General features: G+C 37.1%; 2 long non-coding RNA genes across 6 annotated transcripts in view; both read left to right on the top strand.

The window, feature by feature from the left end:
- LOC142405924 (uncharacterized) overlaps positions 1-24,817 on the top strand; it is a 757,404-nt gene that overhangs the window by 78,113 nt on the left and 654,474 nt on the right. The gene's annotated exons all lie outside the window — the stretch shown is intronic.
- The window catches only part of LOC142406722 (uncharacterized), a 98,321-nt gene continuing 82,862 nt past the window's right edge, over positions 9,359-24,817 (top strand). The window contains exon 1 of the long non-coding RNA XR_012774678.1: positions 9,359-9,450. This is a non-coding gene — a long non-coding RNA (uncharacterized LOC142406722). The remainder of the gene's footprint in view (positions 9,451-24,817) is intronic.

The raw sequence follows: 24,817 nt of genomic DNA, 5'->3' as shown, positions 1-24,817 counted from the left end.
CTAATTGGAAAGATAATATAATAGGAAGTATTTTTAAACCTTTTGCTGTATACTTCATCAGTCTGCCTCTCATATCAGGAAAAAAAATTCCCAAATTTCTTTGGTGGAAACTAGATAATTTTATTTCTTGATTTTACTTTCTTTCTACCTAGATGCAAAGTAAAAGCTTTGCAAAAGCTTTCTACCAAATACAAAGCCACAAAAGTGCAGAAGCAAAAACAAGCTAACAAAAAACCCCCGAACCATTGCAAGTAGTGAAAGCATAAAATCAAACAACCTTAGTGAGAAAACACACGTGTAACATTGAATTAATTTTCTCAATTCCCTAGAGATCTAGGGAATTGAGATTGGCCTTGTACTAGGATCATATCCAATATCAAGATGAAAGTATGGCTGAGAAATAAAAAAGAATTAAGGTAGTTTGGGAAAAAAGAAGCACACACGGAACTTTAATCTAATGAACTGTTCAAAGTTGAGATTAAGTAACTGTAAATGAGGGTATCATCTGCTTTTATGCTAGAGAATACCTCAGTTGTATAATCAATTCTTATTCTACAGAAAGTAAACCAATATTCCATCTCATTCTTAAAAAACATGGACTTGTATTTTCGAGAGAGTATTTAAGATTAGTAAATATTCTTTCTCTAGGAACCATTAGCTGTATAACACCCCTCAGTCACACTCTGACAAATATATCTTGAGTAAAACTGTCAAAAAATTGCAAAAAAGTAGTAACAGGTTTTCTAATATCCCTCATTTTCTAAACCTTGCCTGTATTTATGACAGTAAATGCATGTATTTATCAAATTGGCAGGCACTGAAAGTACTTTAAAAGAATGTTCTCTCTCATACTTTATGAAAGCTTCAAAGTGATCTGTAATAGATGGATGTGAAGTTAGTTAAATGAACAATAATAGACTCATTGCTGTAGTGCATCTGCAGGGAAGAAGCAGAAAATCAGTATGAATATGTTAATCACCATAAAGAATTCAAATATTGAATTTTATATTTTGAAAACTGATTATAAAAAAGTGACAAAGGTGCCACTAAATTCTGTGTTTTTTCCTCTGAGACTGTAAGAAGAATTGCAGTCTGTTTAGTTTATTTAGTAATGATAGTATCAACTGTATACATTTTTTGATCTTAATTAAGTTTTATTTTGCTGACACACTATTACAGGAGTCAGCTGAGTAGAACTGGGTTTTGTGATTATGGTTTTTTTCTTCATACTGGATAGGGTCACTTCATTTTTTTTAATTCATCCCACATGACTGAGCTCTAGAAACAAAAGCAGTCTCACCTCTAATGTAACTTTTTCCCCCCCCCTGCTTCTTTTCTCTTTACTAAGTAAGATAGATAGGTGGAAGGGCAAATAGATGAGCAATCCCATATATGGCTGTTCAATCCTTACTTTTATCAATGTGTTAAAAAATATTAAATAGTTGTTGTATGTTGACTGTTGTGGTTTTTTAACATTGTTTTTTAAAAACTACTAGGAGCACCAAAAATATGAAGGGAATTATGAAGGGAGATAGGAAAAGAAAAGACATGAGAAAACACAGCTGAAGAAAGATGAGGAATTAAGAACCAAGAACAGACACATTTTGTCAGAGCAGTAACCAGTGTTTAAAACCACATTGAAATGAGAAGTCCACTGATTTCAAAATAAAAGGATCATGGAAACGTGAAAGAAGATGATATTTTGGTAAAAACTTTGAAATTTGTTAGTTGTATTACAGGTGTAGCTGTTCTAATTTAGACTTGATGTGAGGGGAATATGGGTTTAAATCTAGAAAAGTTTTGGATGTGTCTGTACTTCATAATGGAACACACTGTAAAGATACATAAGCTATTGCTGGTCCAAGCTAGTATATGTACATGATTCAGTGAGCACTATGCAAAGATAATGGTTTAATCTGGAAATTAAACCATGAAACCAGTTAAACCAGATTACGCATTTTCACAGAGTCACATCTGGTAAAATACTCCCTCTTGCTACAAAAAGGCTAAGAAGATTCTAGAGTACCATAGACAAAGTATTTTTAGTATAGAGGAGAAAGTGGTATTATCGTTCTGGCTAATTTAGGAAAAGACATCAAAAAGTCTTGCCTTCCTAAAATATCAGACAAAGGCTTGATACCATTTTATAAGTACCTAAATATGAGAGGAACTAAAAGGATTTGTTACTACAGGATTACATTGTTATAAATCAAGTCAACCTGAACTGAAAATTAGAAAAATAATCATCCAAATAATGAAGACCTGGAATAGTCTGTCAATTAAAATAGTAAGGCAAGCAGCCTTAATTGTTTTGGGGAAAGGCTTGGCGTTTTTATGGGCAGGACTGCAGAAATGGAAAATTATGCCTATGTCATGAGTGCTTGTGTATTTTACATGTTGATATCTCCATGGGGAATAAAAAACAGAATGAAGAGGATAGACTTTTGTTTTCACCAGTTTTATATTAACCCTATGCTTCAGGGCTTTTACTAGTCACCAGCTGAAGCTAGAAAAGATATTTTTCTCCCTTCATGCACAATTTAGTTTAAAAGCATGTATTCTGCAACACTGAAGGCTGCCTATACTAAAAACAAGATATGACATGGAAGGATTTGTGTATGTTCAGAGTGATATTTGAATTTCTCAGGCATCTGATACATTCTAGGTAATAGGTTCAGGTCATCATTTTATGATTTGTGGTGCACAGTTGGGAAATACAGCAATGAAAAAACAACAAAGTAAGATGCTTATTGCTATGGTGCCTGCGTTTGGGGACAAGGTTCAATAATCCTAGTGAGGTCTTCCAGTTCTGCATTGCCAAATCAGATGCAATACTGAATGGTTATACTGCTTTTAGGTCTGGAGCTAGCACTGTCGCTGTTATGTTGAACGTTTCTGTGGTGTTTTCTTTAGCTCAGCATGTCCTCCTCACATAGCTAACAGTGATACTCTCAAAACACTCAGAGCTGTTGTATAGTCTTGTAGATGCCCAAACCTGCTCAGAATTTAAGATTAAGTTGTATTGGTTTTGCGTGGCAATGTTTTAGTAGCAGGGGCGCTACAGGGGTGACTTCTGTGAGAAGCTGCCAGAAGCTTCCCCTATGTCCGATAGAGCCAATGCCAGCCGGCTCCAAGACAGACCCTCTGCTGGCCAAGGCTGAGCCAAGCAGCGACAGAGGTAGCACCTCTGTGATAACATATTTAAGAAGGGGAAAAAACTGTTGTGCAACAACAGCGGCCAGAGGAAAGGAGTGAGAATATGTGAAACAACCCTGCAGACACCAGGGTCAGTGAAGAAGGAGGGAGAGGAAGTGCTCCAGGTGCCAGAGCAGAGATTCCCCTGCAGCCTGTGGTGAAGCCCATGGTGAGGCAGGCTGTCCCCCTGCAGCCCATGGAGGTCCACAGTGGAGCAGATATCCACCTGCAGCCCATGGAGGACCCCACACTGCAGCAAGTGGATGCCCGAAGGAGGCTGTAACCCCATGGGAAGCCCACACTGGAGCAGGCTCCTGGCAGGACCTGTGAACCTGTGGAAAGAGGAGCCTACACTGGAGCAGGTTTGCTGGCAGGACTTGTGACCCCATAGGGGACCCACACTGGAGCAGTCTGTTCCTGAAGGACTGCACCCTGTGGAAGGGACCCACACTGCAGCAGTTCATGAAGAACTGTAGCCTGTGGGAAGGACTCAGGTTGGAGAAGTTCATGGAGGACTGTCTCCTGTGGGAGGGACCCCACGCTGGAGCAGGGGAAGAGTGTGAGGAGTCCTCCCCCTGAGGAGGAAGGAGCAGCAGAGACAACGTGTGATGAACTGACCCCAACCCCCATTCCCCGTCCCCCTGCACCACTAGTGGGGAGTTGGTAGAGAAAATCTGGAGTAAAGTTAAGTCCAGGAAGAAGGGAGGGGTGGGGGGAAGGTGTTTTAAGATTTGTTTTTTTTATTTCTCATTATAGTACTCTGATTTGATTGGCAATAAATTAAATTCAATTCCCTGAGCTGAGTCTGTTTTGCCTGTGACGGTAACTGGTGAGTGATCTCTCCCTGTCCTTAACTCAACCCACGAGCCTTTCGTTACATTTTCTCTCCCCTGTCCAGCTGAGGTGGAGAGTGATAGAACGTCTTGGGTGGGCACCTGGCATCCAGCCAGGGTCAACCCACAACCTATGTATATAATGCAGGGCAGATCTCCCTCATGGTGTCATCACTCCTACTCTGGTCTCCTGCTCATCCACTGAGGCAACCTCATTTTATGGTGCCATTTTTCCTGCCTGAAAACCTTGGGAGTTTTTTGATGAAAACCAGCAGGGTAAGAAGATGTATGCAATGGGAAACCAATAGGATATATTTCAGATTCTAGATTGATATACCCTTGTAAGTCCTATAGTATGGACATAGCTGAAGGTTGTCTTGTGCATATGTGCTGTCACTAAGTCTTAAAATTGCATAGTTTCAAGTAATATGGTAACTACAGAAACTCTTACACTTAGGATTTTTTCTACCTATCTTGGGAGGGATTCTTGAAGTCTGAAAACAGCCACAAAAGTAACAAAAAATTCAGTATTTCGGGACTTGGTTGTGAGATCACTTTTTACCCATTCTCTCATGAATTCGGATGCCTTTTTAGGATGCAAAAGACTTGTTTTGATTCCCCCTCCAATAGGCTTGAAGCAAGAGCTTGAACCCAGAACTCATACTGTGGTGCAGTGTTTTAATCATCAAGAGGCTGGGTATTCTTGGATGTGTGTCAGTCTTTAGAAGGCATTATGAAATAGTAACTCAAGGAGTTATTTTAAATAGATTCTCCTGGTTCCAGAGCAAGAAAGGTAGGTGCTGATCTATAGAAAATAGCTTGGAAATGCTGTCATTATGGACACCTTCAGAATATGATACTGGAAGAACTGAATGACACAAAAATCAACAGTCTTTGAAATACTGAGGGATGGATAAGCTTTCCTATTACAAAGAAACAGCTGCAAACAAGTGGAAAGAGGGTCTTAGTATATCTGGAGACATCACCTAATTTTTTTTGTTTGTTTGTTTATAAGGGAAAGTATTAATCCCATTGTGCAAGGCAGTGGTTAGCTTTCACTTGAACAAGTCAGACCACCCTTTCTGAAGTGGGAGGCAGTAGTTGCTATAAGGCAGAGAGAATCAGCCTATTTATGAAGATTTAAGCAATGGTGGATTTAACCAAGGCTGAAGAGCTAGCTAAACACTGGCTGAGGGAGAAGTTGAGTGCTTTCTGTAAACCTGTGGAGTAGGTAGAAAGAGAGACTAATACTAAAGGTGGGAAAGAAGTTGTTAGAACAACAAAACAGTCAGAACAAAATGGTATAAACTATAGATGACTGTATTCAGGCTGGAAGTGTAATGAAGAACAAGGTTTTGAAACAGCCATCATACAGGAACGGAGTAATACATGTAAGAAAATTCAACTTGAATACAGGTAACAAAACAGTGATAATTAAAAGATTGGACTCAGTGACCCATTATATCTTCTCCTCTGTTATTAACTTTTTCCATGTTGTGAATAGTAAGTATTTGTTGTTTAGCTAGGCTTGAGGATCCCACAAGATGGTAGGACACTTAAAATTTGTGTATTGATGTCCTCAATATTAAAGTGTGGTTATGAGCCATGTAGATGCAGTCCTTGCTGTCATTGCTGTAGATAGCTCCAGATATCCTTTCATTACTTTGTTAGCCCCACAGTGTGTTTAGATCCCCTGCTAGTCATGTGCCTGTAAGTATGCCCTAAAGATTATTCTCTCAGGTATGACTTTCCAACATCATCATTTCTTTCATCATTAATCATTTCTAGAGAACTTCAATGAGCTTTATTGAGGCTTATGGAGTTAAAATGAGACCTATCATAAGTAACTTCACAAGACTGTGAATTTTTCACTCTGATTTTTTTAAAGCTTTGTCCATTAGGTAAATAATAAAAATACAGTACTATATGTACTGATATCCTTTTTTGTCATAGTTATTGAAAAATAACTAAATAAAAATACAATATAAAGCAGCTGCATAAAGGAAGATTTAGGGAACTGAAATATATAAGTAATGTAGAATCTAAATCCCATTTCATAAAAATGAAGTTGGAATTAAGATACCAAACTTGTTTTTTTCCTCCTGAACTGTGTTACATTTCCAGAATAGGCGTGCATGTTTGCATTTCAGATGTTGACAAGTATGTACGTCATTTGCCTATGTTCTGCTACTGTAATGGCCAGCACAGCCTAAAGACTGGAACTGTTCTTGTCTGTATTAGTGCTCCAGGTGGTCCTCAAATTGAAATGAATTATACTTGATAAAAATTTATATATGATTTCTAAATTTAAGAATATCATTATTTTCTAAAATTGGAAGGCACATAGTTATTACTGAGGATTAGGAATGCTTTGCTAAAATCCAAATCTGCCACTGTTAAAATGGCAACTTTTGCTGTAGTATTTTTCTGTTTCCTTAAATATGTGTTTATATTATCCTAATGGCTAGATATCTCAATTGTCTGAAAAGATTCATGTTGCTTCAGAATATTAGCTCTTTACTAGAATCAAGAAAATATGAGTGTCTGACAAAAGAAACTATTTCATAAGATGGAAAAAAATTAAGGAATAAAATAGGGGGAGTTACATCTATAAAAATTCAGTTCTCTATTTATAGTTTTTGCTCCTGAGTTCAGTTGAAAAAATATCATAATGCAACTCATGGTAGAATTGTTCAGTGAACTTAAACATTAACTAACATAGATATTTTTAGTTTGAGATTTTATAAATTTATCAAAGAAAGTAAAAACTACATTGAGTGAATAATCAAAGGAAGTGAGAGCCTTAAAGGAAAAGCTGATTTAGCTGCTCATCAGGGACATACTTCTGTCAAATCAGCACACTTCAGCAATACAGGTAGCAGGTCTCTTGTCTTGATAACAGAAATCTTCCAAATACGTGACAGAGGATTCATAACAGAAATCAGTATTGTATACTTGCAGCTATGCTTTCTTTAATGGTATGTGTTTTAAACTAAATAAATCTAGGGAACAAGACAATTTTTTTTTTATTATTGCTGGAAAACATTATCATAACTCACGCAAAATGTTAGTAATAAGCATTCGGTAAAGTAATGTATGCTGCTGAAAAATATGCTTTCATTAAAAGACAGAGCACCCTGTGGATCCAATCCCAAGGAACTTCAAACACTTTTTTTTCTAAATTAACTTTAGGCAATATTGAGAAAAGCACCCCCATACAGTTCAAAGGAACTTTGCTTATAGATTTTATACTGAGTGAAACTGAAATAATCCATTGATCTTAGACTCACCAACATATAAAAACAATGATGTTATCAGCTTTCTTATAGTTACGGAACAGAACTGATAACCTTCTTATCTCATTTTTTTCCTGACAAATAGCATGAAAAAATTTCTTTGGGCAGATGAGTCTAGAACATGGATGTGGTTGAAGCCTTCATTTAGTATTCACAGTAAGTTATTTAGTTTCCTGGTTCCTAAAGGGGAACTTAGTATATATACTTTGTGGGTTAATGTTGGCTAAAGGCCAAACTCCCACCCAACTGCTCACTCCCCTCCTCAACAGGACAGGAGGAGAAAATATGAGAAAGCTTGTGGGTTGAGATAAAGGCAGGGAGATCACTTACCAGATACTGCCACAAGCAAAACAGACTTGACTTGGGGAAAATTAGTTTGATTTATTACCAATTAAAATAGGTTCGGGTGGTAAGAATCAAAGATAAACATTAAAATACCATCTTTCCTCCCCTGCTCCCAGACTTATGTTCATGCCTTCATTCTCAATCTCTCGTCCCACCCCCGCTCCGCCCATTCTGCCCCCAGAGCAGCACAGGGGGATGGGGGCTGCAGTCAGTCCATAACAGCTCCTCTCTGCTGCTCCTCCCTCCTCGCACTTTTCCCCTTCTCTAACGTCCTTCCCGAAGCCACAGTTCCTTCAGAAAATATCCACCTATTCCGGCGTGGGGTCCTCTCCACAGCCTGGAGGGGAATCTCTGCTCTGGCACTTGGAGCCCATCCTTCTTCTCTGACCTTGGGGTTTGCAAGGTTGTTTCTCACTCTTTTTTGTTCACTGCTCCTCTCACCCTGTGGCATTTTCTGCCCTTACTTACATATGTTTTCCCAAGGCACCCCACCCGCAGCTGAGGGGCTCAGCCGTGTCCTCCAGTGGGTCCGTTGCAGAGGTGGCTGGAACTGGCCGTGTCAAGCACGGGGCAGCCCCAGCCTCTCCTTACAGAGGCAATCCCTGCAGCCCCCTGCTGCCAAACCTGGGCTCCTGCACCCAGACCATGTACAAAACTGGGGTTTTAGTAAATAAGAATGTACTAATTTATCCAAGTAAAAAAAAAAAAAAAATCCTCATAAATGTATTCTTTTAGAATTTGTAATGCCAAACATAACCACAGGCTATATTAGCTCATAGTATTAGAAGTAGGAGTTGTTTATGCAGATGGCAAATTCAAGTCATTAATCAAAAATTATTAGGAAGTTTGAACTGTTTTCTTTCTTCTATCTGAACATCTGTTTTCACGTGACAATTCTTTCTGAAGCATCTACTTGCTCTGCTAAGTGAAGTATTGTGAAATCATCAGGTGCAGGAAAGAAACACAAAGGATCAAACTTTCTATAGGAGCTCAGATCACGGGCAGAAAAAAATACGCACTCACACTGAAGCTGTTTTTCAATACAGTACGTGTCAGTGGGAGAATAAATAGGAAAGAACCAACTCTTATTTCTAGAGGGGACCCTGCCTGAGACTAAGTGAATTTACATTCAATGGTCAGGGCTAGCTAATAGGAAGAAGAGTCAGTCAAACTAGGGAACTCAATCAGTGTTAAGGCATTCACCTTAATCTGAACTGGTTGCAGAATTACCATGAGGCTTTGGCAAGCCTGCAGCTACCCCTGAGCAGTTTCCACAAGCCAGTCAGCTGGGGGCTACATTAGTTGTTTGGTTAGTAGGTTGCCTTACTGAGACCTCATATAAGGGGATTTTATTATCTCTTGCTTTTTATCACGTCTCTAGGCTGTGTTACCAAAGCCTTAACTTTGACCTTGTAACTGTCTTGTTTAATTGTGTCCTGAATTCCATCCTATGGTTTGTATTTTTTTTGTTTCCCTGTTTTGTTGCCCTGACTACTGGTAAGTGACTTGCTCTAGATGCTAGAGTGATAAGCTCCTTTTTATTTTCTTGACCTTGCTTTTGCTCACTTTATGGTTCCAGGTGCTGTGTTGCATTCCTGATGTTTCCAATACTCCTCTACATTGTGTAGAGGAGTACACAATGTAGTGTACTTCTCCCCAGCTATGGGTAAAATGAAAAGATATAACCTGGTAAAATGTTGCATCAAAATTACTCAGCTAAAGGTTGATTGTATCTGATGTCGATTAAGGAACCAGCTGTGGAAAGGACAAAATTCTTACAGGTAATTAGTGCCAGCTGAACCTTGAACACAATTTCTAGTCTAAACCCAATTGTTGGGGTGGAAGCTGGAGCCACTAGGGTGAAGGTATGCTTAAGCTATGTGGTTTTTCTATGTCTTTTGCTATTGGATGGGAGTGCTGAGAGGTTGAACAAGGTAATGCTAGAAGCTTGCAAAAAGCTTTCAAGCAGTCAAACTGTATAACTCTTTGATAGTTAGTAACTCATACCTATGCAGAATAATTTTGTATTTTGAATGAAGTTGGACCATCTATGTGAACTAAACCCACTGAATTAAATCAAGATTGGATAGTTTCCCAGGAAAGAGGTGCTAAATCTGAAATACTTTGTGGAAATATTACAACCTGCTGCACAGCAAATCAGACTGTTAGTGTAATAGTCGTTTCTGAAATTAATCTTTGAAGTATGTGACAGATAATGATAGTTTTTCCAGAAGCAGCTCTCCAATGACTTCAGTGAAATTACTCATGACTGAAGTAGACACTATGTTTTGTAGATAGAATTTATGTATCTGTGCTTTTGCTCTCCTTTTGTCTAAGTTAGAACCCTGAAACTTCATTGACACATTAATTATAGTTTAGGTGCTATTCACCTGAAGTAATTCTTCTATTTGTAGTACATTTTCACAATTAAATCAAAGACATTAGGATTGGAAGCGGTGATGTCCTGTTATATCTTTCTGTTCCCCCAAAATAATCAAAGAATGCTGTCTATGCTTTAAGGCCTAAGTTTAAACAGGAAGGATTGATCATTACTCCAGGTAAGAATCCAAATTCTTATAGTGTTACTTGCTAATGAATTCATTCCCAGGTAAGAGCTAGGCGAACTATGGGAAAGGGAGCCCAGGAAACTCATTCCAAAGAGAATAGGATATCACAGGCAGAGATTTAAAAAAATTACAATGTTAAGCACACAGTACTGTGAGTAAATAAGTAGGAATGCCATCCACAAAAACTCAGATTCCATACCAGAGTAACACTGCCTTGGAGCAAAATCCATCTTTTGTTATTACTAATTTTAAATACCTTAAACTGTTAAAGATAACGTTATCCTATCAGGATGTGTTAGACAAAATATATGTGGGCTAATTTGCATTTAAACTGTTTTTCATACCTTTACTCTTGGAAAGAGCTGGCTGCTACTTCTGTGTGATGTTTTCATCATTTTATTGTCTACTAGGGTAGCTAAAGCTAAGCTGGATGTGCAAACAGCAGTCTGGAATCTTTACTCATCTGTTAAGTTGCTACTCCTCTTATCATCTTGCTTTCATTTTTAAGCACACTTCATATCTTTTCCTATATTATCTTATGGTACTAGGAGATCTACAAATGTCTTCTTGAAACTGTTATGTAGAAGGATACCTGGCACATTCTCAGGAAGGTCTCCGGGACTTTACAGATAGAAGTGACCTGAATAGTGTGACCAAAGTACAGGTTGCAAAGCTTTTCTTCTTTGTGACCTGACTATTTAAAGTGATGAAAACTGTAAAATATTAGTTAAAAAGTTGTCTGACCTGGTGTTTGGGTGTCTTGTAATGTTGGCTTAAGGTTGTTTTGCAAAACAAATAAATGAAATACCAGGGAAGTCTTCTGGGCATTTAGATGTGGGGTTTTTGGCACATGTATGAATTATGGGTGTTAAGAAAGGAGGGAAAACCCCCCAAAACTTTCATTGGAAAAATGATTTTTCCCACATTCTGTAAGAAAATAGCAGTAAACATATTTGTTTTAAAACACTGAAATCCTTACATGTGAACTGGAATTGCGATTTCTGGAAATTAATCCTCTGAAGAAGGCCTTTAAAAATATAGCACATGACTCAGTAATGGAATCATTTAATCTAGCTGTACTATTTTAAATAGAGAAAACACTGTTTTTTCTTGGGTATATGCTGATTCTGAATGATGAGTGGCATGCCAACATTTTTAGCCAGTATTGTAGGTAGGTGTTAAGAGTCCTGTGAGGAAGCACCATGATATAACTAACCTGACTATAAGGCAAGTATTGATTAGGGTTATTTAGGGTTCTTCAGCCTCATTCTGTATAGTGAAAGTTTTGATGTGAATGATAAGATGGAAATGTGTGGAAACAAATGTGGCTCTGAGAGCACAGTGTAAGTCTGTAACAATGTGCAAGCTAAAATAAGATAAAATACCCACAGGAAATTGTAAGAGGGCCTTTGATCATGGATATTAGAAAGGTAATGGGTAGGTATGACAATATCTCAGTGCACATTATCAACTTGTTAAATGCTTGTATATATATGACTTGTGCTGATACTAGTAATGCATTAATTTCTTAGCCTGGCTCTGAAAGTTACTAGACTTCAGTTAAAACAAAGTCTAGTATCTTAGTCATGAATGCATTAAAAATATGAACTGGACAGTGTCCTAAGTGAAATGTCTTTTTTCTCATAGATGTATTAATCTTGATGAAAGTCTTGCAAAGATGACTTCTTAAATCTGGAGGGGATTTTCTGGTTCATTCACATTCTACTTGCAGGAGAAATCAGGCTAGTCCTTGCCTATTCCCAATATAAAGGTAAATGACTAAAACCTGCTTATGTTCAACCCTCAGAATCTCATTTCTGCTTTTATTTAGCTTCATCTTGGGATAATGGGTGTTTGTTCACTTGAATTTTGAAGCAGATTTAAATATAAACCAAGACTCTATGTGCTAAGACTGACCAAATTAGTCTGTGATTCAGTATGTTGGATTAAAATTAACAGCAGGTTTCAGCAGTATCAACCTCTAAGAAGGATGACTTTGTGTAGTTCTTCAGTGTTCAAAGAGTAAATGTTTTGATCTATAAAGAAATGTGGTGTGGTATTTCATTATTAAAAAAGAAGAAAGATTATTTTTGACACTATCTCAGATAATTTGGATTCTGTTTCGTCATCTGTATCATGGGATGTGTTACTACATTTACCTCTCAGAGATGTTATGAATGTTTTAATTAAAAATATTAGAGAAATTGATTAAAGCCTTGGATAATAATTGGTGGGAATGGAGGATCCAATGTCTTGGGTTTTGTTTTAATGGATATCCTGTAACTAAAAGAGGAGAAATAGGAAAACTTTCCAGAGATGTCTGGTAAAGGAAAAATGGCACTTAATAGCTTCTAAAGTCAAACTGCTTTGGAAGAGAAAGGAAGCTGTGAGCTATTTACAGTGATTTAAAGTAGGATTTAAGTTTTCATAGAGTATAGAAGAATTTGGGTTTTCAATGTTAGCAAATTCTATTCTATGATCCATATGCTATTTTAAGATGAGAACAAGTATGAATCTGGGTTATCTCCTGCTGAGTTAGTTTCTTCTGTGGTAGTGTTCAATGCCTCCAGCTATTTATTCAGTACTACTAAATTAACCTCTAGGAACATCAAGATTAGTTAAATTAAGGATGACTGGTGTGGGGGGTAGCTTCATGCTCAACTACTATTTAAGTAAGGGCTTTGTTCATAAAGTAATTAATCACCATTTAGACACATTTCCTGCGGCTCTGTTTTAAAAAGTAGTACAGAATAAATTTTTATTCCATTGCTGTTCATTGTTCCCAGCTATTTGTTTATTTTGCCCATTTTAGAAACTGCCTCAGCCCAGATTCTGAGCTGGTATTAAGAGGATGCAATTACACTACATCCCTGCAGATCAGGATTGGAAAGCCACTTGTGCTTAAGATGCACTTGATTTCTGTATTGTGAAGACTAGGATTTCTTGTTCTTCCTACTTCTTTGCTAAAGCTGTTCTGTATAGTGCACTTTCAGGTGCCATAATTGTTTGTGTTGCATCCGTTCACTTTTAAAAGGATCCTATGGTGCAACTGCCAAAGGCAGGAAATGGAAAGGCTGAGCAGGCAGGGAACACTAGGATCTGCAGTAACTTGAAAGACTAGTTTAGGTGCAGTGGCTCTTTCCAGGTTACAAACTCATGAGGAAATAGGATCTGTCTGTTTGCCTTGAGGGAAGGCTAGATTCTGCCCAGAAGGCAATTAATACAACACAGGGAGTCCCTGCCTCCTCCTGAAGTAGTTTACCTGCACTCTGGTGTTTGGCAGTAAAGGGTGGCACCTGCCAGTTCCAAGGATTATCAGAGGATGTCTTTGTGTTCAATTAGGGGCAGAGAAATACTGCTTTTTAACAGGGGTGAGTGACTTACCTAGACAAAAAAAAGATTCAGGTATAGACTGTGTGTATGTTTAGAAGTAGGCTAGCAAAACAGCAATCTGTGTGAAGATTCAGGAACCAAACAGAAGCTTGGATTATACCTCCAAATAGTGAGAATTACACCAAATCGTAGAAGGAAGTAGAAAGTCACTCTGACTGCAATTTCAGTTGCAGTAATTTATGTACAGAAATGTGAAAACACTGCATTTAGGATGGGAACTAAGCACAAAGTACATGCAGTAGGCAGGACCCTATGCTCAACAAGATTGACAGAGAATGGAAGAATCAGGACTTTGTAAGCAGAAAATGTAAAATTTAAAGCTTGCAATATTTGGCCCCAGGAAATAGCTTTTCTACAGTCTTTAGTGGAACTTCATGCAGGAGTAAGACTGCTAAGGTCTAGGTTGCCAGATGATCTGCCCTAAACTGCAGACGTTTGTTTATAGTGCCTGGCACAATTTGAGTACAATGTTGGGAATGTAAATAGCTTAGTTAAGAAAAAAAAAATCAGCAGTAATTCCAGGTAAGCCAAACCAACTGGGCAGCAGCGTAGATCCATCAGAACATCTGGCCAAAACAGGTTGGTCTTGCTATAGTTAAGTTAGGCACGCCCCAAATCTGAGCTGTTGGCATTTTAGCGGGATAAACAGTAAAAAAAAAAAAAAAAAAGTCTGACTTGTAGTTTAGGAAAGTGTTAGCAAAATCTTAAACATTCTTTCAATGGAAGGTTGGAATGTATAGCAGAATATGAAGCAGATTAGGTAGATAAGTATGAAAATACCTGCATTTGCCCTTTACTGGGGGACACCGTTACTAGGCTGTGACATGCACTTCTGAACGCATAAGTTGCTATAAATCTGGATTGCATAATTTAACATAATCAAACTTGTTTTTTTGCCTCCAGATTTAAAAGTCCTAAGTTTAGTAAAAATGTTTTTTATGCTGCAAAGCTGTTTTTAAAATATCATATGGAAAAACAAATCATCAGTCTAGATTTCATTCTGCTTTTGCTTACACCTGACAAAAGCTTTGCAACTGACTTTTAACAGGAGTTGGATTTGGCCTTTCAGATACCTGCTCAAATAAATCTTCTCCGAGCTTCCCTATCCTTAGTAAGTGAGGATTTTAAAAACTCTAACATCTGTTTGATATAATACTATAATACTTGCCTGAAGCATTGTCATTATTTATTTTGGAAGCATTCTAATATAGTTCTGATGCAGAAATGGTAGGTCAGTCAATGAGTGTTTGTTTCCAACAATTTTGTTAGGATAACAAGTGTCCTATACCTTTTCATTTCCTGACAGTGTGTGAAAAAAAATTGATAATGATTACCCCTCTGGTGTTTTCAATACAGTTGTATTAACAGATTTGGATTCTGATCTAAACTGTGAAAATGAAGTGCTTGCACCCTGTGCTGGAAGTATGAATGTCTTCATGATGTTAGAACATCTTCTGTTCAGAGGGTAAAGCTGAAAAAAGTGTTCCTGGAACATATTTTGGGTGAGATCGTAGAGGCCTATTTTAGTTCCTTTTGTTACAAGCATTATGTTGTGCTATCCTGTCTGAGACTGTCTTAGCCTTTTGAAATATATTTGTTATAGAAAGCAGAGTTACTCAGATTTCTTTTACTCCTATAGAAAGGAAAAAGCTCATGGAATCAAAATGTAAGCCCTCGTTCTAAAGTTAATCTCCAATATGGATGGATTTTAAAGCTGCAACTCAATAAAACCCCAACACCCACACCCACCCCAGTTTTCTTACATTAAATACAGTTATTAATAAGTAAATAATGAGAATAAAAACAATTTTTTTAATAAAAAAAGGATAATGAAGGTTTTAAAAGCTATCTAATATTAACATTAGCGTGAGGACAATTGTTTTGATTGACACAAAGGAGACCGAACAAAGACCTTGTGAAGGGAAAAAAATAAATAAAAAGCCCCATGAGCCACTACAAATGAAGACTGAAGTCAAGCTACCATAGCTGAGGCCTGTAACAGACTCAAATGCTATATGGAGTGAACACTAGTGGGAATTCACAGATAACTCTTTGACAGGAATATAGCCTGAAATGCTATCCCACCAAAATAAACTTCTTAGGAGTCATAGTGATACTGCAGCACCTTACACCTAGAGCTGAATTTTTGGAGAGAGGGTAGTCGAACGCTCATCAGAGGTGGAGATTAGACTGTATTCATAAGGTTGGTTTTTTTCATCTTCAGTGATATTGGAAATTTTAGAGGTATGTGGAAAAGTATCAAGTTGACAGACACATGAAATATTTTTATTATAGGAGTACAGAACCTAAAGGCTTCTGCGTAGGGAGAGGACTATGCACGATACCCTGTAGCTCTAAAGTGACAGCCTGATGTTTTTCACATATGCAGCTTCTAGCAAAGGCAGTGGGAAGAAAAAACACGTAACTGAACCACGAATGTAAACATTTTGCTTATATGTTTGTTTCTTTCTCTTGCCTAATTTGTTTTACCAAGTTCTAGGTAGTGAAAAGAAATTAGCCCCTTATCTGCCTTCCATACTGGAAATGAATAAATGACTTGCATAGTGTGTGTTGTTGTGTGGAATTCTAGAGAGGGAGGGATGTGAGCTAGGCAGCTGCAGATTACAGCTGGAGGTTAAAGCTGAAACTCGGTGGCCCTGATGCTCTTTTAGTTCCATGTGTCAATGGGAAAAGTCATCATGGCCATATTGTTTTTCTTAAGTTCTCTTAACTTAAAAGCTCCCTTGCTTTTCATGAACTGCAGCATTCCTGATTTTGCATAGCATGTGCCATAGTCTTCAAAATACTAAGATTGTTTTTTATACTTTATGTCTCTCCTTTATTTTGTCACTGTTAAATATCTGTCAGGATTATTATGCCACAATAATGTTAATCATAAAGTCATGCCATCCTAAAGTAACGTAGCTTATTAATAAGGTCCTCTGAGCTGCAATGGCATTGGTAATGCAATGCCTATACTAAATCAAAATGGAACTGGGTACCAGTAAAGGATTCCAGTATTTACACTGCATGTTTTTTATAGGTCAATTGACTACTGTTTCCTAAGTGTAATAGGAAAAGGTTTAGTAAATGTTAATATTTAGCTGAGTTAGGAAAACAGCACATACAGCAGTAATAGCTGTTGACGGAACAACCATTCTAGAAAAGCTGCAGTATGTATCTGTCAAATTTAAAGGAATAAATCTGAGAAGGCATTCTGAGAAAACATGCACACGACAGGACAAACTAGCTGAAAGATGTCAGAGAAACCTAGGCAGTAACCATGAAAGCAGTAACCACGAAAGCAGCTCTAGAGGAGATGTGAGCATGCTTTTCCTCAGCTTCTGAAATGATATATGTAAAGCAGTTGCAAATATTTTCTTCTTTATTTGAAGTACTTGTAGTAAAAAAACCAAACAACACCTCCCAACCCCCCTCCCAAACCAGGCCACGTTTTTTCCACTGTAGTAAACATAAATTACTTCAGAGCTTGCTATTATTGTGTAACTCTATGAGATGGAAATGGAAATTAATTGGAGACTTCAGTAGAATCTGAAAAATGGTTAAGCTGCTATCCTGGTTGAAGGGAGTAGGAGAATAATTTTTCTCCTGTGTCCCAGTGGAGTTCTACACTATTTAAACCCAGCTTCTCTAGGTGGAACCTGGGAGCATGGCTTTGTCTCTTCTCAGTGTGAAAAGCCTTGAGAGTTTCACTAAAAATGGAACTGAAACTATGGTTTGTCAACGCCATTGAAATGCTGGGTGTGGGTTCTGTAAAGTTAATTGTTACATCTTATCCTTATAAATCAGATCTGTCCGTGTCATGGTTTAGCTTCAGTTGGCAACTAAGCACCATACAGCTGCTCACTCACCCTCCCCGCCCCCCCCCCCAGTGGGATGAGGGAGAGAATCAGAAGAGCAAATGTAAGAAAACTCATGGGTTGAGATAAGAACAGTTGAATAATTGGGAAAAAATAATAATAATAATAATGCAGAGGGAAACAACAAGAGAGCGAGAGAGGAACAAAACCCAGAAAAAAACCCAAGTGATACAACTGCTCACCACCCGCTGGCTGATGCCCAGCCAGTCCCCAGGCAGTGATTGCTACCCCCAGCCAACTCCCCCCAGTTTACATACTGATCATGACACCATACGGTATGGAATAGCCCTTTGGCCAGTTTGGGTCAACTCTCTTGGCTGTGCCCCCTCCCAGCTTCTTGTGCACCTGGCAGAGCATGGGAAGCTGAAAAGTCCTTGACTGGTGTAAACACCACTTAGCAACAACTAAAACATCAGTGTGTTATCAACATTATTCTCGTACTAAATCCAAAACACAGCACTATACCAGCTACTAGGAAGAAAATTAACTCTATCCCAGCCAAAACCAGGACAGTCCATTTTCCAGTAATTTGACTACTGTGAAGAAAAGCACAAGAAAATAGTATGCAAGCCTTGGAAGATCAAAAAGGAAAGGCAAAGAGGATCCTGAAAAGGTAAGGACTGTTGCTTCTAGGGAAACCAGACACGGCAAATCATGTGCAGGAAATGCAAGTGGAAATTTTACAGTGTTTTAGTGGAAATGTTACAGTGTTACAGCTGATGTTTACTTCTCAGGTCAGGTCTTTCTGCAAAGACAGGTCAGAAAAAAAGATAGGTGAGATTCAGAGGTGGAGTTTTTTCAGCTTCTTTGTTGTTTTATTTTTGGGGTTTTTTGTTTTTTCCTTCCAATGTATGAGGTGTGTCTGAAGGGCTACGGAGTCAGGTGTAAGGAAACAAAGAGCTTAGCCAGGAGATTGGGTTAATTGGCTTTTGAATGAGTTGCTGGGGCTCATGAGCATAGGAAAGGTAAAATAGAGGTTGAACTGGAAAGGGTATGTCCCTTGAAACCTGTGTTGAACTTATGTATGAACCAGTGACTCGGAGCTCTTCTGAAAAGGTAAAAAGTAAGCGAAGGTAATATGCATGGAAGAGACCTATTTGTTTAAGAGATGCCACAGAATGTAAGAGTTATCGAGCATCCCCAAGTTAAAAAGACTTTTCAGAATGAAGTTATCAGATAATTTTATATAATAAAAAAGAGCCATCTGATATTCATATGATATATGTAGTATGCTCACCAATGAGAAGTGCAGCCAGGGCTATGTTCAAATGCTAAGAACTGGTTACTGCACCTGGAGAACTTTGTACTACAGAAATCAAAATTCTTGCAAGTGGTATTGGCTGAAAATTGATTTGAGATCAGTTTGGAATCTGAAAAATAAAATGAGCTGGATATAGCTTTTTGAATAATAGATCCTTTGACTACACTTAGTGATTTATTTTTTGTTGACCTTATTAAAGTAATTGTATTAAATTACAAAATATATAATTAATTATTGGACTTTTAGGAAATGTGCAGTCAAAACTGTAAAAACGAGATCATGCAATGTAAAATGCCATATTTGTCTTCTTCATTCCCTTCCTTCTCAATGTCAGTTATGCATCTGTCACCTGTATTGTGCCACCTGGAAGGTTTCAATTAATGTTTCTAACTTTAACATAAAGCGTTGACATGCATCTGTTGAAATATTTATCAAGTTACTGGAACAAACGTGTCTACTAAGATTTATATAAAAGATGAGGAAAAGTTCTGCACAACAAATGCATATGGGTGGAGACACACAGAGTAACCTATTGTGATATTATTAAAATGAAGCATTTCATTAAATTTTTAATGAATTAAAACTTTGCCTAGTTTTCAAAGAACTATGGGGAGGAAAAAAGTTATTAAACTAACTTCCTGTGATTATTCTTTAGTAAAAATTACAGAGGCTCTGTGGGACTTCACAACAAAAGCAGTTTGTGGAGCTACAATAAAAAGAAATCTAAGGTGCATCCAATATATCTAGACGGAGAAGATGACCTGATTTTCTCTACTAGATGACAGTGATTAATACATGAAGCTCCTCAGAAAGGAATCGCACAGTGTGCTATAAAACTGAATTGATGTACAGAGTGAAAATCACATAGAGCCCTGAGGTGCAAAATGCTGAGAATGCTGAAGTCCTCTTTCTTCTCTAGGAGATTGGGACCTCTAGCACCGGCTTCAGCATTCAGTCAACAGATTAATTCAGGTCACAAAAGGATAAGGAAGGGAGATGGAGCATCAGATTATGTGAACTTAATTTAAAACAGTTATTCTGGGACTCTGCCCACGGTCGAGAGGAACCAATGTTTTGTGTTGAAAGTTTTTAGACATGAAGCAAAGGAGGACATTTTGCCTTGCTTGTGAAGTCAAATGCTGGAGCAACTTTTGGGGCATATGCTGCTACTTGTTATGAAACAGGGACAGAATTTAACCTATAGGGATCAGAGACTTTGAGTTAAAGGCCTTCTACAAATTTCTATATGCAGACTTGTTCTGTGAAAAACATGGATAAGAGTTTGGAACCAGTAAACCCAGAAAAACTAGCCAGATTTACTCTGGTATACTGAAACCTGGAATTACCACATAGTTTAAGACTTTTTAAAAAAACAAAAATGAAACGACACAAAAAAACCCCACCAAACAAACCCCCCCTCATAGCACTACCACAATTCTCCTTTATGCTGCCCTGTGGGTCTACATATTGCTTCATTACAGTTATTCTGAACAGGGAATGGCATCTATTGTCAACTGCAGAAATCTGCTCTGTCTTGTGATTTCTGGCCAGTGTCAGGTGTATAAAGGGAAGCTAACTTTTCTATAACCTTTGTTATAGAACCTTTGTTTCTATAACCTTTGTTATAGGTTAACCTATAACCAAGTTATAACCCTTGATCTGCTTTGTCTATTTTGGTCGGAGTTGTCCTACTCTCTAACTTGGAGACATCTTCTCCGACTTTTGTGTGGTATAACAATCACCTGCAGGTATAGAAGAAAGCAGACTAGAAGCAACTAATAATCTGAGCTCTGTATCCTGATTGACAGAGTTCTAAGTGAACAAGATGCAAGCTAGTTGCAAGTTTGAGGTATTTTTATAGCCAAAGTTTTGCTTAACTCTTATTTGAGCATGTGCATCTGGGGGCAGAGTACAGAAGCTCAAGGAGAGCAAGATTACTCCTATGGTTCTTACAGTAAGCAGCTTAGAATTTCAAAGAGAAAGTTTGGAGGAGCTAGGTTTTGTTTATCTTCTCCCACTGTGCTACTTCAGACAAGTGAGCTGAGAAAAGGACTCATAATTCACCCTTAACTCTTCAAAAGCAAGTGCTCTTTCCTCAATCCCACAGTTCACTCAAGACTCCCACTTTGAGGGCAGTTCTGCAATACTCATGAGAACACGCTTTTACTCTTTACAAGAAAGAGATCATTGGCACTGATCATTGGTGATCATTGACACTGAGATCATTGGTGTAATAATTTTTATCTTAAACCTATGGATAAGCATGAAGGAGCACAGGTGGCTTTTGAAGATTAGAAGTAGCTTGATTGTTACCTTCAGTTAGTCTAATCTTCCTTTTTCATACACAGTATTGCGTTCTGGGTAGTAAAGTTTAACACTTTGTTGTTTGTCAGCTGGCCTTCGCAGAAACCTTTCTTTGCAGCTTTGCTGACAATGGGCAAACCAAATATAATAGAACTTGTTCGATGTTTATAAGTATAGAACAACACTACCTAACAGCTACATTTAACAAGTATTTGAAAAATGAATTCTTGATAATCTAATTGAAATGAGAAGGGTTCTAGGATGGAGGACACAGAATAGCAGTATCTCTCTAGTAGCAGAAGTATTGGAAGAAACAAATACAAGGATACAAACTAGATTATGTTGCTTGGTAGGTAGGAAATACTATCTTCTCTCTGAATAGCTGAGCAGGTACCCATATATATGAGAAGGCTTGAATGATCTAGATTTTCAAAACAGCGCAAGTTCTCTCTTCTTACAAGACTTTCATCCATCATTTAACTGAGCAAACTGTGTGATTTATTACTTATTCAGAGCTGATTTATACATTTACTGTGTTCATGAGATTTTGGTTGCCGACAGACCTGAAAGAAAGGCAGATGATCTAATGTTTTCCCATGAGTATAATGAATCATTAGAATGAATTAAAAAAAAAAAAAAAAAAAGCCCAGATAATGGACACAAATTAAAATGAAGCCGTAACATCTCTGGTTCATCAGTTACTTAATTAGATGATTAAAATAGCAAAGTGTTTTTCCCTTTCTCTTGGGAATGAAAACCCAATCTACTTGTATCTGTTATTCACAAAAGTGGTGTGGGGGTTTTTTTTTTTAGACAAAACAAAAGGAAACAAAACCCCCAAAAAGCTACCTACAAGCAAACTTCCAAACTGTACAATTTGGTGCTGTGATCAATAGAAAGTGTTTAAAACTTCAACACAGATTACCAGGCTGGACTTCAGAGACTGTAGGAGAAGCAAGCTTCAGCTGATGTTGTAAGTACAAGTGCTCAAGTCTCATTATTACATCTTTATTTTAACAGCCATTTCCTTATTTTTCAGACTAGCATTATTTAATGCAAATAGTGATCTGTATTGACCTAAAGAAAGAGAAAACCAAGTATCTTGATAGTTCAGGTTATAGTACTGTTGCCACACAAAATAAATATTAATTTTGAGGGCAAAAAATTTAAAGAAAAAATTCTTAATTCAAATTTTTTTTTCTGGTTTCAAATTTCAAATGCACAAGCATGTTATTTTAATTAAGGACAACTTTCAGTGCATTTTTTGTGGCATTAGATATCTGTAGTTGTATGTTACCCAAGTTTTGGGTATGGGGAAATGGGTGTGAATACAATTTAATAAAATAACAAAAAGACTGTTTTTAATATATTTTCTCTGGACTATGTAATATGCAGAATGAGATGCATTGGAACTATTCCCTAGTATAAAGTTATATGATGAAGAAAAAGCTTTACAGGCCATATTTACAAAATATAGGCGTGAATACTTAAACACCAACTCTGGTTTGAAGATAATCAGATGTTTAGTAGAACATTAGTTTGTAGTCTGAAACAGTTCCTTTAAAAATCTAATGCAATCCCTAGCAATAAATACTAGGGAATGCTGAGTAAGAAAATTTAGTTCTTTGTGTATCCTGCTTGTGGTCATTATGGAAATACTCTGAATTTTTGTGTCTGTGCTCAAATAAAGGTGCTGAAAGTTTAGAAGGTACAGAGAAGAAGCATGGGTTAAAAAGAAAAAAAAAATTAAAGATTCAGGGAGCTCAAACTGCATGTTTTTTTCTGAGAGCACACTTCAGGGTGATCAATCTACTGGTAGCTCAGTGCGAACAGATGAAACTATTCTTTAGATAGCTGATAAAATATAGTTAGATCTCATGTTTGGAAGTTAAAGCTAGACTAATACAGAGTAGAAGTAAAATATAAATATGAAGAAATACATTTTAACTATGAATCATTGATTAAGTATAATTTTGGTGGATTCTCCACCACTGGAATTCTTGAATTGAAGATGGGATGTTCCTCTGCTATATAGTATTTAGTCCAAAGAGGAATTACTTGTTTTATTTCCATTAGAAGAACTCTGCTGTTTATCTGTGTACTAAAGCAATATTAATAGTTTCTTACAACTATCTAAAGTGAAAGGCAGCTACTGAAACAAGACCAGCGATTATTGAGTCCAATTAAGCTTAAATAAATCCATACCAATATTTATAATTCATCTTGCTGATTAACTTTGTGTGAGTTTCTTGTACTATATTGTCCTGGACAGCTTTTGTATGTTATGCTGATGCTAAGAACAGAGAGAAAGATAGAAAAAATAAAGTAGTCAGGGTTTCTTGTGCCAACATTTTAAATACTTACAAAAATTTATAGGAACAAAGCAGACTGGTGTTTGTTACCTAGAAGGAAGCTCTTCATATAGATAGATGTCATGTGTGGATTTAGTCATTACATCTGCTTTGATACTTGGGCATAAAAAACCCTCTGTAAACACAGACACACAGAACAAAGCTTTTAGGTGGACTTTTCTATGTTAAAAGCTCTATTAGAGTGCTTCTCAAGTGCATTCTTAAGAAGAAAAATTAAATTACAAAAGAGCCTTCTGATTAAAAAAATTATTGTACTGGGTCTTCTGAAGAAATTTGAGTGGATTATTTTGCAAAACTGGCCAATTTTCAAGGAGCAGTTATCACAGCAGGAAAGGCTATAAGTTGTAACTATAATAATATCTCTACAGGCATGATAAATGTATCTGTGATTGGACCAATTGGGATTTCATGGTCTGAAGCATTATGAATTTGTCAGTTCTGTTCAATTGTTTCCAGCAAAGTGACTCCATCATATTGTTCATGTTATTTGAAAAAAAAAAAAAAAATCAAAATGAAAGAGTTTAAAATTAGATTGTGTACTGACTCCAGGCAATTGGTCCTTGTCCAGAATCATTTTCCTATCTGTTGATAGATTCTTGCTGTAATATTCACAATCCATTTGTGGCTAGTCATAGCCCATTAACCATCTGTTCCTCTATTAAGCAACTTTCTTTTTATAATGTAAGCATTTAATTTTAATAAACTTCATCTGCTAAGCATTTATCTTACACATAATAAGGAACTGTTTCAAACATGGTCACTGGGCCATATAAAAGTAATAATATTTTTGATGGACTTCCTTGGGTATAAAAGGGGAAAGACACTATTAGAATAGTTTGAAAATCTGAAAGTATTTAAAACACAGATTATTGTAAATAAGTACTATTTCTTTAAAGTGTGACATGAACAAAAAGTTTCGCATGCTGAAATATTTGTCTAATTTAACAATACATGAATAGAAAGTGAGCTGTGGAGTGTAGCTTTGGTTTTACAGACTACACTACAGCAAAGGTAAGATCTGCTAATAAAAATATTTATAAAACACTTAAAATATGAGGTATAGATGTCTAGTGTGTTTTTACAAATCCATTTACCTGTCTTTTGTTTAAGATGATTTGGTGAACATAACGAAAAATATCAACCAACAGCTGTGAAATTATGTCTATGAAGTTTAAAAAGCATAGCATGCAAGAGGCAGAAAATAACAGAACTAAGATTGCCGGAGTGACCTTCAGTTTCAAAAGGTACACATGGGCATTATGATAATCTTTAATTATCTAATTATAATTTATTTCTGACAAATTTCTGAATGAGACAGAACTCCCACAGAAATTCACATATGTGCCAACCTGTAAGATTATGGAGGAACA

Source organism: Mycteria americana, chromosome 2 (genome assembly GCF_035582795.1).
Source record: "Mycteria americana isolate JAX WOST 10 ecotype Jacksonville Zoo and Gardens chromosome 2, USCA_MyAme_1.0, whole genome shotgun sequence".
Lineage (NCBI taxonomy): Eukaryota > Metazoa > Chordata > Aves > Ciconiiformes > Ciconiidae > Mycteria > Mycteria americana.
The sequence above is the reverse complement of the archived record's forward strand: the minus strand, read 5'-3'. Positions and strand labels throughout refer to the sequence as shown.